Raw genomic sequence first — 15054 nt, forward strand, 5'->3', positions numbered from 1 at the left:
TATTATTATTATTATTATTATTATTATTATTATTATTATTATTATTATTATTATTATTATTATTATTATTATTTATTAAGGCATACAGATAGCATGACAGATTTCAATTTGTCCAAAAGGGCAGGAGAGCTCTAATTGAGGAGACTGCCCCTTTGGAGCGGGCTGCAACTGCCCCTTTTTTCACCAGATCAGGGCCATGGCAACTACACACCACGGCCCTGATCAGGCCTTTCCATGGTGCAAAAAGAAGCTGCAAACAGCGTCAACTTTTTGCACCGAAAAAGGGATGCCACCGCCACCATGGCTGTTCTCCACTTCCTTGGTGCAGCGAGGGTAAATGCTGTGCCGAAGATGCAGTGTGGTGCTGCCCTCTGTCTGGTCAGGTGGGTGGCCTGGGGGCAGCATGGGGTCAGAGTCAGGGCAGCTGACGTGCACCCCCACTCTGCCCCCATGTCAGCTCTTTATGCTGGTCTGTAGAGGCTCTTATTGTGCGAGATACCAATTTTCAATGCCACAACCCAACATATAGAACATATAAGAAATATTTGGATATGATATTGCTGGGCAGTGAGATTGTCTTCAGTGATACAATACCAAACATTACTTCATTCAGTCCAGACAGCACACATGCACACAAACTAGTTCTAGTGTATCTCCCTGATAATCTCACCTGGAGAGACAGCTTGAGACAGCTACTACTTCGCTTTATCCAAGGATGACCCAGGACAGGAACGCATCCTATCTACTTGAGATTTTAATGAGGTATTTTCTGTCCAGTTCTGTGGAAAAGTAAAATGCTAAGAATTATTTATGGATTTATTCTGGAGGTATCCATTACCAAAAAGATTTTTAAAAATGTGTACGTATTCTATTACTGTTCTAAATTTAAAACCTGATGTTAGTTCCTTTACATGAACATATTTAATCCAGTAAAATGCATACAGTTCTTGTCTTTCTGTAGTCTATTATAAAGACAATATAGAGGATCAATATTCCATTCAAACCATAATATGGTACACTAAACTTTAATAGGTAATCAGAACTGAACCAAAATAGAGTATGTTTTTGCAAAGAATTTCATAACATATGAGTGTATGTGATATTGCTATTTTTCCATCCTGTATGTTATTTTTTAAAATAACAATCTTACTTTCCAATGCATATATGTCATTATTTGTATGCACATATGGGTATGCACATATACCCACAAAGTGATTCCTCTAGTGAGTTGACAAAATTAGGTGGAACTTTTTGCTCATTCACAGTGAGAGTAGTAAGCATTCTTTTAATTTGCTTTATAGCATTATCTAATTCGTTTGATGACATTGTTGCATTTGATTATGTAAACCCTGACTGGTTGTAGATATCTCAAGAAAATGCCAGACTTTAAAAAAATGAGGTCAGTAGTACATGCAAGAAAGCTAGCATGGTGTAGAGTTTGAGCATTGGACTATGACTCTGGAGATCAGGGTTCAAATCCCTGTTCAGCCATGGGATTCCAATGGATGACCTTGGACAAGTCACACTCTCTCAGCTTCAGAGGAAGGCAATGGCAAGCCTCCTCCGAACAAATTTTGCCAAGAAAACCCCATGATAGCTTCATCCTAGGGTTATGATGAGTCAGAAATGACTCATCGGCATACAATAACAAGTACAAGCAAAGAAGCATGAACAATGTATCTGGTATCTGGCCAGGACCCAAAAAATTGAATATTCTGAATCCATGAGCTGAAACAAAAGCCCAGTGGGTTAACAGAAACATGAGCTCTATTCAGTTAATACAGTTCTATTCAACATGGTGGCCCATGGACTGGTGCTAGTCCTTGGAGAGTTTCCAGGAAAGAAAGAACCAATTGTAGCCAGTAGGCACAAATAGGGTACCAGTCCCTGTTATATGGGGCGGGGATGCTGGTTCCCCACATTAGAAACCTTAAGAATCACTGATAAAATGTGTGGAAGAGGACAGTAGGCTCATGTCTACTAGCCCAATGTTGGACACCATGTCCCTGCCAGATCCTGTGTTAGGAGCGTAATCTCTAGAGAAGCCTGCTCTAGATACACAAATTCCTACCCACCATGATGTGGAATGTCAAGCTTCCACATCACAGGGAAGTCTAAATGTTTAAAGCAGCTCTCTTATGGGAAAGGCTGTGGAATTTAGCATCCATTGATGCATACAACAATACATTTTCTTGTAGAGATATCAGGATGGAGAATGAATGGCAACAGCTTATTCAAAATAAATGTCTTGGACTCACTAAGCATGTGCAAAACAGCAAACCATCACAAACTTGGTGGTGTTAATTTGATTACATGAAGAAAACAGCTTGCTGTTAACCAGGATTTTAAACTACAGTTTGGGGGCTAAAGCATCCCCAAAGGATTCTAAATGACACATTTGATCCTTTGATCATACCACTAGCAGCAGTTTTCCAAATTTAGACAGCAGTCCCTCGTGCTCCTACTTGGAGATTCAACGGGTTGAATTTGGGACCTTCTGACCGGAAGACATATGCTCCCCTATTGAGTTATAGCCATTTGTCATAGTAATATGGGCACTGGAAGGAGAACTCTGTGGATTGTGCCAGCAGGGTTCTTTCTGTAAATGGCAATCATCCAACCACCATTTCCTAATAATGTTCTTTGTGAAACTCAGATGCCAAATTAATCCTTAGGTTCTGAACTTTTCAAGACTGAAGGAACAATTGTTTTGTTCAGCTTACTTTGTATTTTTGCATTTTGTTTACGACTCGCCATGTCTTAAAAAGAGAATACAAATCTGAATTCTAAACCCAGTAGTAATAGTAGTAGTAGTAATAGCAAGAGCAGTAGTAGTTGCCATTTCCTTGGAGCTTTAGTGAAGATATGTGCCAGTCAAGAAGAGCCATGTGGCTTTAAAATGATTGGTTATTACCTTTCTGTGTCACATAAATAGTACATAGTAGCTATTTTTGAATGAATAGAGATGAGAAGGTCTTAATTAGACAATAGTTATTTGATTTTTGAATAGTTTGCTAGCCTCACAAAATAGTCAAATAAAGCAAAATGGCTAACATCACCCCACAGACCTTCTCCACTTTGTAGCAAAAAACATTTCAACTTCTAATTTATTAGAAAGGGGAGCAAAGGCATTCTTAAGTATACAAAAAAAAAAGGTTACAGACCTGTAGCTCACAGGCTGTCCTTTCCCTATTCCTACCTTATGGGGTCACTTATTCTGGGATGAAACACACAAGAGCCTCTGACAGCCCCCTCCAGCCCATATAATCTTTTTCAAGTGACATTCTACAGGTGTTTAATCCTTGAAGCTCAATTCATATTTTGCCATTCCGGTATCTCAATGTTATTTTTTACCCTAGAAAATTAATCGGTTGCACCCCTCTCCACACCAGACTGTAAATTTTGAAGATTAGTTGTACTATGAAAAAAAAATAGGGATACATTATTTGCCAGTGAAGCATGTACAAAATGCCTACTGTGTACTATTGCTATTTCAGTGTGAGATTACTAGTATATTTTAAATGTTAAGCTTTTATTCCTTCTCAGTACTATGTACAGTTGTTTGTGTTACAGGCTAAGCTTCCAAAATGCATAATAAAGCTTCTTATCATAGGTTTCTAATGCTTCTAATAACAACTGTAATTCTGTGTGATTTAGTGCTCAGAATGATCTAACAGGATTTTTCTCTAGATATTTAAAAGGATTGTAATGTGTACAGAGGTGTCATGGTGATTAAATTTACAGGACACTTACAAAAATAGTGATAAGAAGTGGGGCTTAATTAATACATATACACGTTGTACAGCTCAACTATCATGAAAAAAGAGGAAAATCTGAATGAAACCTTTACTTTCCATTGGAAATGTTAAAATAAAATTATACAAAAAGATTAGTTTTCCTACACAGTCAATATGAAGGGACTTTAAGAAACAACAGGGAATCTTTGAGGAATATGCCAATTGTACAACCAAGTCAAAAACAATGCATAAAAAAGTAAATTACAGTACAAATTGAACATCTGAAGTTGGGGAAGGCATTGCATAAGAATTAACTATGACTTACCAGTCATTTAAACACACACACACTCACACACACACACACACACACACACACTCCTTCAATGTTGATTCAAGAATGACATTTTTCTGCAGCCAAAACTCAGGCACAAAACAGACCACACCAAAAGTCTGGGCTGGCGGCAGCCTGTTTTCCTGTGCAGGGATGCCATAGTAGCCAAACTGCCCAGCATCCCTCTGCCCCCAAAAGAACCCGGAAAAACGAGTTCTTTTTTGGATGTTGCATGCACATCACGAATGCGCCATTGGCGCACTTGTGACATAAGGAACATGCAGTGACATCTATATGCTGTGTGTTGCTTATGTCAAGATGGCGGTGCCCATGTGGATGGGAGTCCTGAATGATGGCGGCAGCGGCACGTTCTAGGGTTCCAGAGCATGCAGTTGCTGCACGCTTCGGAACCCTAGAATTGTCCAGAGGACAGCGCTTCGTGCCCATCTGTCCTGGGCCTCAGTTCATTTAAAAAGCTATAATTTGTAACATCCAGCATGACACTAGGAGGAAAAGTATAAGAGGTGGTAATGTTCTACTAGTGTTGCACAAGTGTTGACAAACCTAGGACAAAAATAAAAGCAAGACATAACATAATATAGATGTAAGCAAACAAGCATGACATATTGGACTATGAGCATTGAACTATGACTCTGGAGACCAGCGATCAAATCCTTGCTTGGCCATGGAAATCCATTGGATAAACTTCAGCAAGTCACACTCTCTCAGTCTCAGAAAACACTGTGATAAGTTTACCTTAGGGTCACCATGCAACAAAAATTAACCTTTTTGCACATTTGGTGGTCCTGTGGCAAAGTTAGAAAGTATTGGTTGAAAAGACATCATATAGTAAGTGTAATCTTACAAGTGAATATGCCATTTAAATCAGAAACCTCCTTACTGAATGTTATAGATCAATCAGTGGAAAAAACACACACTGTAGAATTTTGATTTATATAATAGCAGCAGCCAGAAAAGTTTACGCAAGAGTATGGAAGTCAGAAATAATACCTACATTAGAAGATTGGTGATTAAAACTATTAAGTATGATGGAAATTGAAAAACTGAGAAGATTAATGCAGAATCAGGGGGATAAGAAATTTATAGAAGAATTGAATACAGTAAGGAAATATCTAAAACAAAAATTACAGATTCACAGTAATAACAATATTAGAGATTTGAATTAAAGAAACCAACATTAAATAAATAATACTATAATGTCGTTGTGACTGGTTTAGAAAGCTATAAACAGAAAGCATAAATGTGCTGGTAAACTACGCAAAGAGATAGTAGGGGGATACCTGTAAAAATAGAAGCCAAGGGAGGATACAGATGGGCAGAAAGGATCACTGAGATGCCGTCCCTTTCTGCCCCACATGCAGGCTGTAGCAACCAAACGGCGTGGCCTCCAGGAGCCCTAAAAAGAACCCACTCCTGGCGAGTTCTTCTTGGGGCGTGCGTGTGTGGTGCCATTAACACCCTCACATGTAACAATAATCTCTGCATGGTGCTGTACTGTTTGGAGGCTGCACCATGGGTACTTCATCATAGTGGCCCCTGTGTGGATGGGGTGAGCCATGATGGCGCCAGGGGTGCGCGGTAGGGCTCAGGAGCGTGCGGACGCTCTGCATTTCTGAGACCTAAAATCAGCCCCATGATGGCGCTTTTGCCTGTCTGTATCGGGCCTAACTCCAAGAAGGCAAGGGATGAGGAAATCATGAATGATTGATGATTGTTAGTTGTTTGTAGGACTTTTAGAAAGTTGATTGTTTTTTATTAAGGGATGAGGAGAACAACTGTTGGAGAGAAAGAATGTATAAAGAGTGTGTATTTTCATGTTTTGAAAATGAATAAAGATAAAAAAGAAAAAGAAGAAATGACTTGAATGCACACAACAACAATAGCAAAATTGTAAGCAATGATAATGCTTGTAGGAGCAGAAATTAAAGTACTGAAACTGAAACTACCACAAGGATGAAACTAAGGCCTGGTACAAACTGCACTGGCCTGGGGCTGAAATTAGGGCTCAGCGCCATCTTGGCACATGAACATCCACACTGTGTGCATGCTGATGATGTGTCTCATGCACTGCATCCAAACGGCACAGCGCATGAGGGGCATCATCATGGCGCACGAGCATGCCAATGGCACCTGTTTTAGGGCACAATAAGAAGCCCCTTTTGGGGGCTTCTTTTTGCTCCATGCACAGACTGTGGCATGTGGTTGCCACAGCAAGCTTCCAGGCCAGAAAGGGGTGACATCTTACCGCCCCTTTCTGCCCATCTGTCAAGCTCGTAAGTTTCCACAAGGAATAGAACCTTTGTACTCAAGAAATGACATTATTGGGTACAATTTGAAAAAACTACAATTACAGTGCATAGTTGCATATTTACTCAAAAGGAAGCCCATTTATTTTAATAGATTGATAGCATTATTACTAACCTCTCTGAAGTGAACATTTATGAATATTGAGAATTTGCTAGACAAATACTGGATGTTTAATATTCCATGTATGAACTAGTGTGGTGTAGTTGCCTGAGTGTTGAACTAGGACTCTAGGAGGGTTCATAAATAGCCTGGCTATGGAAACCCTCTGGGAGAACTTGGAAAAGTCACACTCTCTCAGCATCAGACATCAACAATGGCAAACCCCCTCTAAACAAATCTTGCTAAGAAACCCCTGTAATAGGTTTGCCTTAGAGTAAACATAATTTGGAATTGATGTGAAGGCATACAAGAACAAAAATATTACAAGTAATTTTTATTACTCCTCCAACATCAAGATCATGTCCTTTATGTTTTGTCTCATCTTTTAGTTTTTTTAAAATACACACACAGAGATGAGAGAGAAAGAGAGAGATTAAGAATCTATGCATTTTTTTAAAAATAATATAAATGGTTTTGATTTCCAGATGTCTTACATTTTCAAGAATTAATATGAAAATATTGCCACTTTTTTTTTATAAAACCACTATGCATATTCAGCAATACACTGCCTGAGCAACCAAAGGATAAAGGAAAACAAAGCCCAATACAACAGGACAGAACCTTAACATCCCCATGGAAATGTTCATCTGTAACTCCACCTGACATTTTTTCCACAGCAATGTTGACAAAAAGATAGAGAGTTGTGATCTTCACATGCGATCAAAACATGAAAAAACGTAAGTCAAGAAACTCATACAACCCCTTTCCTCACTGGGGAAATGAGCTTTTTCATATAAGAAATTTCTTTACTTTGAAATGGAAATTGTGGTATCTGAAAGTGCTATGTATTACAGTGCAGTTCATTCCGGCATGCCTAAATAAGCAACACTTATTTCAGTGTAAGAGTTTACTTTTGTGGAAATCAATGTCCATTATAATTTTTATTTAGAACTCATGGTATTGAAAAATATTTCAAATTTATCTTTTGGGATGACCTGCACACAAATCTTCTAATCATCCTAGTAAAAAGAATAGGTGCAGGGTAACACTTCTTCGTGGATAAAAATAATTTTCAGGAAACCAGATATTTCCACCTTGATATTTCTTTGTTTTCCTTAGATTCCTGTCCATTTACAAAACACATACTGCTTATTTATTCACTTTGAAAAGATATATAAATGGGTTTTCTATTCTTTCTCCTAGTTCAGAATATCTTCCACATACTGGGAAGCTAAATAATACCAAATGTAATAGCAATACAGACAGAAAAGTATAGAACGTAAATATGTGAATTTCATTCTCTAACCTTGCCAACAAAGCTATACCAAAAGAACTCTTGATACAAAATTGTGTTTCCCTAAATTTCAGTTCAGTCTACATAAGCAAAGTGAGAGTTCTGAACAAATTTCAGAACAAAGTTAACTTACAATTCACGTGGATGGGTTTTCACATGGACTGTTGCCAAACACTGCCTGGGAGTCTTCAGAAGCTGATCAGGAACTGTTCAGTCAAGTCACTAACAGCAGACAATATTCCTATTGTGACACACTGCCCACTAATACTGATCTTCCTACAATGCATTCTTTGGCCTTGTCGGCACTGGCCAGACTACTCCAGGGGTAGCCCAAAGTATCCTGTCCCTGCAGGTGCTCCAGGCTTCCCCCATTACTTCAGCCTACATTTTCTCATCATGACAGACTCTACATGGCCATCCTGCCAAATCGCCTGTCACATTTACTGCCGCTCTGGGTCACTCACTTCTGAGATCAGAATGAGTGGCCCATGGCTGCAGCAGACATACCGGGAATATAGGTGCAATGTCCATGCAGACAGCTGCAGTGGCACAAAAACTAAGTGGGCCATCACTTCCCAGTAAGTTTTTTAAAATTCATATTAAGGCTATTAACCCCCAGTTCTGGTGGACAACAAACTAGACACCACCTGGACTGCCCGCACTGACCTTTGGGATATGCATTGTCTGAACAGCATGGCATCAGAACCAAGTAGGGGGGGGAAGGCCTTTTGGCCCATTCAGACATGCCTTTGAAAGAATGTCTCCATTTAGACTGGGAATGGTGATGAAACAAGCAAGGCATTACATGTCCTACATGAAGTGTGTGAACTATATGAAATACAGAAACGCCCGCAGCGTTTGTTCTCCTGTTTCAACACACTGTTAAAACCCTCTCCTCCCTCTGTCTCTCCATTATTTTCTCCCTCTGACTTCGCCAATTATTTCATTACAAAGATCACTACCATTCGTTCTGAGTTAACTCTTCTTGATTTGGCTCCCACCATTAATCTCCTCACCCCTCCTACTAATAAACTCTCTGTGGCCTGTTACAGACTGCCAAAATAAAGCTGCTTCGGGTCTGTTTGGAGGTATGCTGTTTAAATGATGCATGGGACCTAAGAATCCAGAAGCTGCACCAAAGTTGCACTCCAGTGCTTAGGAATGGAGTGTGGCTTTGGCGCGACCTCCGGACTCTTAGGACTCATGCATCATTTAAATAGCATACCTCCAAAGAGACCCGAAGCAGCTTTATTTTGGCAGTCTGTAACAGGCTGTGTTTCCTCCTGTTTCTTTGGAAGAACTCTCTTCGCTGCTGAACTCATCCAAACCCACCACCTGCTCTCTTGATCCAATTCCTTCTTGTCTTCTAATTTCTATAGCCCCCTCTTTGTTACCCTCCCTCCTCTATATCTTTAATCTCTCTTTCTCTTCGGGTCCCTTCCCCTCAGTCTTCAAACATGCCTTAGTTTCCCCTATCCTGAAAAAACCCTCTCTCGACTCTTCCTTGGCTAGCTATCGCCCAATCTCTCTTCTTCCTTTTCTTTCTAAGGTGTTGGAATGAGTTGTCTATTCACGCTGTCTTGAGTTTCTTGAAACCAACTCCATTCTGGATCCCTTCCAGTCTGGTTTTCGCCCACGGCACTCCACAGAGACGTCTCTCACTAAGATCTCGAATGATCTTTTGCGGGCAAAGGTGAATGGCCTTTACTCTATCCTCGTCCTTCTCGATCTGTCTGCGGCCTTCGACACTGTGGACCACTGTCTCCTAATAGACGTACTTTCTGACCTTGGTTTCTCGGGCCTTGTTCTCGATTGGTTCACATCTTACTTGTCAGATAGATCTTTTTCAGTGGTCTCGGGTGGTCAGACCTCATCTTCTATCCCCTTATCTGTTGTAGTTCTGTTTTGGGTCCCCTTTTGTTCTCTTTATACACACTCTCCCTTGGCAAACCTATCAGTTCTTTTGGTTTCTCCTACCATCTGTATGCCAATGATACCCAGCTGTACCTTTCCACCCCTAATCTTTCACCAGAGCTAGAGCAGCAAGTGTCATCCTGTTTAACAGCTGTCTCCCACTGGATGCACCATCGGTGTCTGAAGCTCAATATGTCCAAGACTGAGCTTCTTGTTTTCCCTCCTAAGCCCACCCTTCACTATTCCTTTTCTATTTCCATCAATAACATCTCTATCCAGCTGGTCCAGGAAGCCCGTAGTCTTGGTTTCATCTTTGACTCCTCTTTGTCATTTATCCCCCAGATCCAGACTACAGCCAAAAAATGTAGATTTTTTCTCTATAATATCGCCAAAATCCATCTATATCTCTCAGCTTCTACCGCAAAAACACTGGTCCATGCCCTAGTGGTCTCACGATTAGACTACTGTAACCTCCTCCTGGCAGGGCTTCCTCTCTCTCACCTCCACCCATTAATTTCTGTTCAGCATTCAGCTGCATGCATTATTTCACTTGCTCGCCGTTATGATCATGTCTCCCCTCTGTTGTCTTCTCATCACTGGCTCCCTCTTCCTTTCTGCATCAGGTACAAACTTTTGCTACTCACTTTTAAAACCCTGCATGGGCTGGCCCCTCTTTATTTAACTGATCTTCTCTCTCCCTACATCCCTACTTGCACTTTCCGCTCTGGTAGCCAAAGCCTCCTCTCTCAACCCAGGATTTTCTCTGCCCCGTCCCAGATCTGTCCCTTCTCTCTTGCTGCCCCTCATTCCTGGAACCTTCTTCCTCTGCATGCACAGCTCATCACTTCCCTAACCAGCTTCAAGGCTGAACTGAAAACCATATTGTTTAGGGAAGCATTCTCAGGGAGTTTGTGATTGTCATCTGGCTGTCTGATAATATTTGATGTGATGTGATTTGCTTTTATATTTGATGTTTTTAATTTGTCTTTTCTTTTCTACATGGTAATTTTATCTATTCCTTTATTTAACTGTTATTATCTTAGAGTATACGCCTTGGGCAGGCTTTTATATACTCCTTAATTTTACCGACTTTGTACAGCGCTGTGTATAATTACAGTGCTCTAGAAATAAAGTAATAATTATTATTATTAGTAATAATAATAATAATAATAAATACGCCCATTACTTCTGCATAGATTACATGAGTGGAGGAGGCAGTTTTAAAACACTGAGCCATGCTCAATGCATACATATACAGAGTGTGTATGTGTTCTTAAAGCTTTTTAAAAATCAAAAATACCTCCACATACCCCCAGCTGCATTTTTTTTCTTTTTTTACTTTAGGGGCAACAAGCCATTTTAGAGTGAAGAGAGATTGTTTAAATGCTGGAAGTCAACATTAACTTTCTGTATTTTTAAAGGCTTATCCTGGATCTAAAATGGTGCAGTAGGAACCAAAAACATGGTGTTTGGACCCATTTTTAAAATGTTGAAGAAATGGAGTTGGCAAAACAAGGCAGAGGACTTTGTTTCCATTTGGTCCTCCAAGGTGTCTTGTTGGCTCTCAAACCGATGGCATCTATAATGGCCACTAGAAACAAACCAAGTTTTCTTGCAGCCATGGATTAGATATTTCAAATTATCAGGCATCAGGATAAAACCTGTTATTTCACGGAGAACTCCAAGTTCATGATTTGAAGGCAAGCAAGCAAATGGAAAAACTATGCAAGAACCACAAGGCTAATTAAATCAGAGAATTGACAGGTGAAAATTGGGTAAAGTACACCATCCCTCACCTTTCCATTAAAACTCAGCACCTTCCCAAAACATCATTCATTAAGAATACCGTGGTTGAATTCCATATATTGCTGTGCAACATGGAAAGAGTTAAGGCCTTAGTTATACTATAAACCAGCATCTTCAGTTACATGCAAACCTGAGTAAATGCTTCACATAAGATCACACTCAGACTACAAATTGAGCTCCTTTACTTTCTGGTGGCTCGTGTTAGCTGCTAACACATGGTCATCTGATAGCTATTTAAATAAGTACCTTGTGCCTCTGCAGCATATATTTTGGAAAGGTGAAAAAAGACACAGTACCTGACTAGAATGAAAAAGGACGGCATGTTCCTGTCTTTGACTGGCATGGTACATTAAGCAACTCTGCAAAGTAGCAAGCAGTACAACCCTTGCTACCTCCTCCCACTTTCTTCTTGACTTGACACTAAACTATATATTGCCAAATGCTAATCATTCACTCACTTCCAGAAATACATTCCCATTTCATTTTTAATGCCACTGAAAGGTTGCAGAATTGAAGAATGAATTAATTTACATATCCCCTCCACTCAGAATGCCTAGACAGGAGTTGCTGGAAGCTTCTGTTTTCCATACAGCACATTTCTGAAGGGGCTACTATGATATGGGAAATTTGTCCTCCATAGTTCAGCCACTTCTACATAAAACTCCTTTTCCTATGCCATGTATATCCAGAAAACATCAAGTGTACTCCCCTCAATCCTTTGTCAAAAGTGACAGGAACACTGGTTCTGCAAGTACTAATGGAAATCTAAATAAAACAAAAACTATCTTTTCAGTCTTTCTGATCTTATCTTAAGAATATCCTGACTGTCTTGCTTGTAATCTGAATTTCATAACTTTGCTGTTATACACTATATAAATATACACTATTTAAATTTCAGAAAATGTTGTTTGGAATGTAAGACACTGAATGAAAACCAACAATACAACATAAACAGGTAGATGACAGATTATATTATGCATCAAGCTTTTCAACTTGCAGGATGTTCAAAAAGCACAGATATCCAGAGCATAAATAGAGCAGCTTTCATATGTGTGTGTAGCTGCTTGCCTGGATAGAAGATCTGCTTTTATAAAGATAGTGCAATGTGACAATAGTAATGAGATCATAGACTTCAGGATACACACATCCATACAGAATAAGCATTTTTATGGGCCAGCTGCCCCTCTAACAATAGCCCTCTATCTTCCAGTGCCAAGAAGGTCTATGTAACATCTATAAGCAATGAAGCATTGGATATGATAAAAATGCACTAGAGTTCATGTCCAGCCTTAGATATGGACTCATTTTGTGGACTAGAGCAAGATACTGATTTTCTGCTCTCAGTTCCATACTTATAAATGAATATAATAATGATCTATATCTCAGGAGTGCTGGGAGTGAACCACAAGCACCATACTGGGCATCTTGGAGGAAAAGTGGAATTACAGTATAATCAATAACCCAGAAATTGGGCTTTAGGGAAGGAACATATTTAGTGGCAGGTACAGAAATTCTCTATTCAAGGTACAAATGGAAGTAGCTATCATGACTAAAACCTCTGTTTAAATGTAAAAAATGCAAGGTGTTTCAAGTAGCCTTTGACTTTAGCATGGAGTTGAGTCCATGAGTACATTATGCATTCTCCAGTAGAAAGTGGACAGGAATAATAACTACAGGGAATGTCCACAGGGAATGTAGTGTGGACACAGCACTGAAACAAAGACACATGTCTGGCTTCAGAAGTGCCTGAACAGAAATGAATTCAAGATATTGGATCCACATAGGTGTATAATGGGCTGGAGAGCAAAGAAGGTGAGATATCCCCTGATGTTTTGTTTTACCTCCTATAAAAAAAAGAAAGACATTTCATTCTACACCCTGAGAATTCCACCTTTCACCTTTACTGCAATACTTTGTTTAAAACCCCCAATCTCACTTCATATTTGGAAGCAAAAGCTGCTTCTGGTTAGGAGTCTGTGAAGCGTGATAAAGACATGGGTGTTAGATGATCCCTGAAATCATAATAAATGTTATTGTAAGGAATGTTTGGATCACTTGTTTAAATGCTAGGATGGGTATGTATTTGTGGAAATAAAATTGCTATGAGATTTCATTTTCTGCCTTCAATAGGCAGCATTTTTTATTGGGTCCCCACAACCTACTCTACAAGCTGGTTAGAAAAAGTGGAATGTGTCCTATATGTCTGAGCCCATTTTTCCATGTTTATGATAATTAATATTAGTTTAGAATTTCACTGGAAATTTATCATCTGCCAAACAAAATTTGATTAAATGTACGTGCTTGAAAAACTTAATAATCATTGATTTATCCAGTCATAGAATATATAATCATAGAATCATAGAGTTGGAAGAGACCGCAAGGGCCATCAATAAAAGCATACTTGACAGATGCCCATCCAGCCTCTGGTTAAAGGCCTCTAAGGAAAGAGACTCACACTCACACTCACACACACACACACACACACACACACCAATAACCTTTTAAGCACTATGGCTAGTAATAGTATGTTACTCCATTCTGTCTATTTCATCCTACAAAAATAAGTAAGTGATTATATTTGAATTAAACTATTAATACAGATCGATGTGGTGCTAGTAGACTTTACTGGTAACCTCATCAAGAAGCACAATATGCAAAGTCCCAAATAAATAGGATGAACTACAGAACTATTGATCAGCCAGAAAATTGTTCACAGTATGTAGTAGTAACTAAAATACTTTAGACATTTATGCCTAGTAAGAAAAGAAAAGAAATAAAGGCAGCAAATAAGGAAGCCCTACTATAGATATATATGCTCCACAGATAATAAAGGGCATCTCTTCTGAAATGTACCTTCCCATGAATTTAAATTCAATCATATGTTCCCTTTACAATAGCAATGGCTTTCCTTCTCTGCATAACTATACATTGAAGCTCTACTGCTGTAAAGGTCAGTGGTGATATTTCAATAAATAGCATGGAGTTAGTTACATATATGACTCTGTTTTTCTCTTGTGCTACATTCAATTTTGGGCTTCCTTTGACAGATTTTTCTTTATTTTTCTTGTATCTAAAATGTCAAATTTTGCATTTGTTAGCACTGCTATCCTAGCCTGCTGTATACCGAATATACTTTCCCTCTCTCACTTGTAACTACATTAGATCTACACAAATGGGAGAAATTAAATTGTTAAAGCATAATTTGTATGCAACATTTAGTTGTTTGGCTAAAAACAAAGAAAACCCCAATAAGGGAAGAAACAAAAGACTTCACTTTGTTTTACAAATACTTATTATTTTACCTTCTGTAGAAGGATCAGATGTCATAGGATTCAAATCAATAGGCCTGCAGGTTCAGCATCACAAGGGCAACTGAGTAAACTTCCTTATGTGTATGTGGCTTTCTAACAGAGATGTCCTCTCTGAAAAGCAAGACTGTACAGTAGTCAACCCCCCTTATCCATGGGGGCATACATTCAAAGACCACCAGTGGATGCCTGAAACTATGGATAATATGGAATCCTATGCGAGTTACATTTTCAGAT

At 39.2% G+C, this 15054-nt stretch overlaps 1 protein-coding gene across 9 annotated transcripts in view; it reads right to left on the bottom strand.

The window, feature by feature from the left end:
• Positions 1-15054, bottom strand: part of ESRRG (estrogen related receptor gamma) — a 612697-nt gene that overhangs the window by 475221 nt on the left and 122422 nt on the right. For 6 of the 9 annotated variants that reach the window (XM_042444954.1, XM_042444953.1, XM_042444952.1 and 3 more), the window contains exon 2: positions 671-779. The exons of the other annotated variants lie outside the window; for them this stretch is intronic. The gene's annotated coding sequence lies outside the window, so the exon portion shown is untranslated. The remainder of the gene's footprint in view (positions 1-670; positions 780-15054) is intronic. 9 annotated transcript variants of the gene reach the window in all.

The sequence above is a fragment of the Sceloporus undulatus genome, chromosome 1, assembly GCF_019175285.1.
Source record: "Sceloporus undulatus isolate JIND9_A2432 ecotype Alabama chromosome 1, SceUnd_v1.1, whole genome shotgun sequence".
Taxonomy (NCBI): Eukaryota; Metazoa; Chordata; class Lepidosauria; order Squamata; family Phrynosomatidae; genus Sceloporus; species Sceloporus undulatus.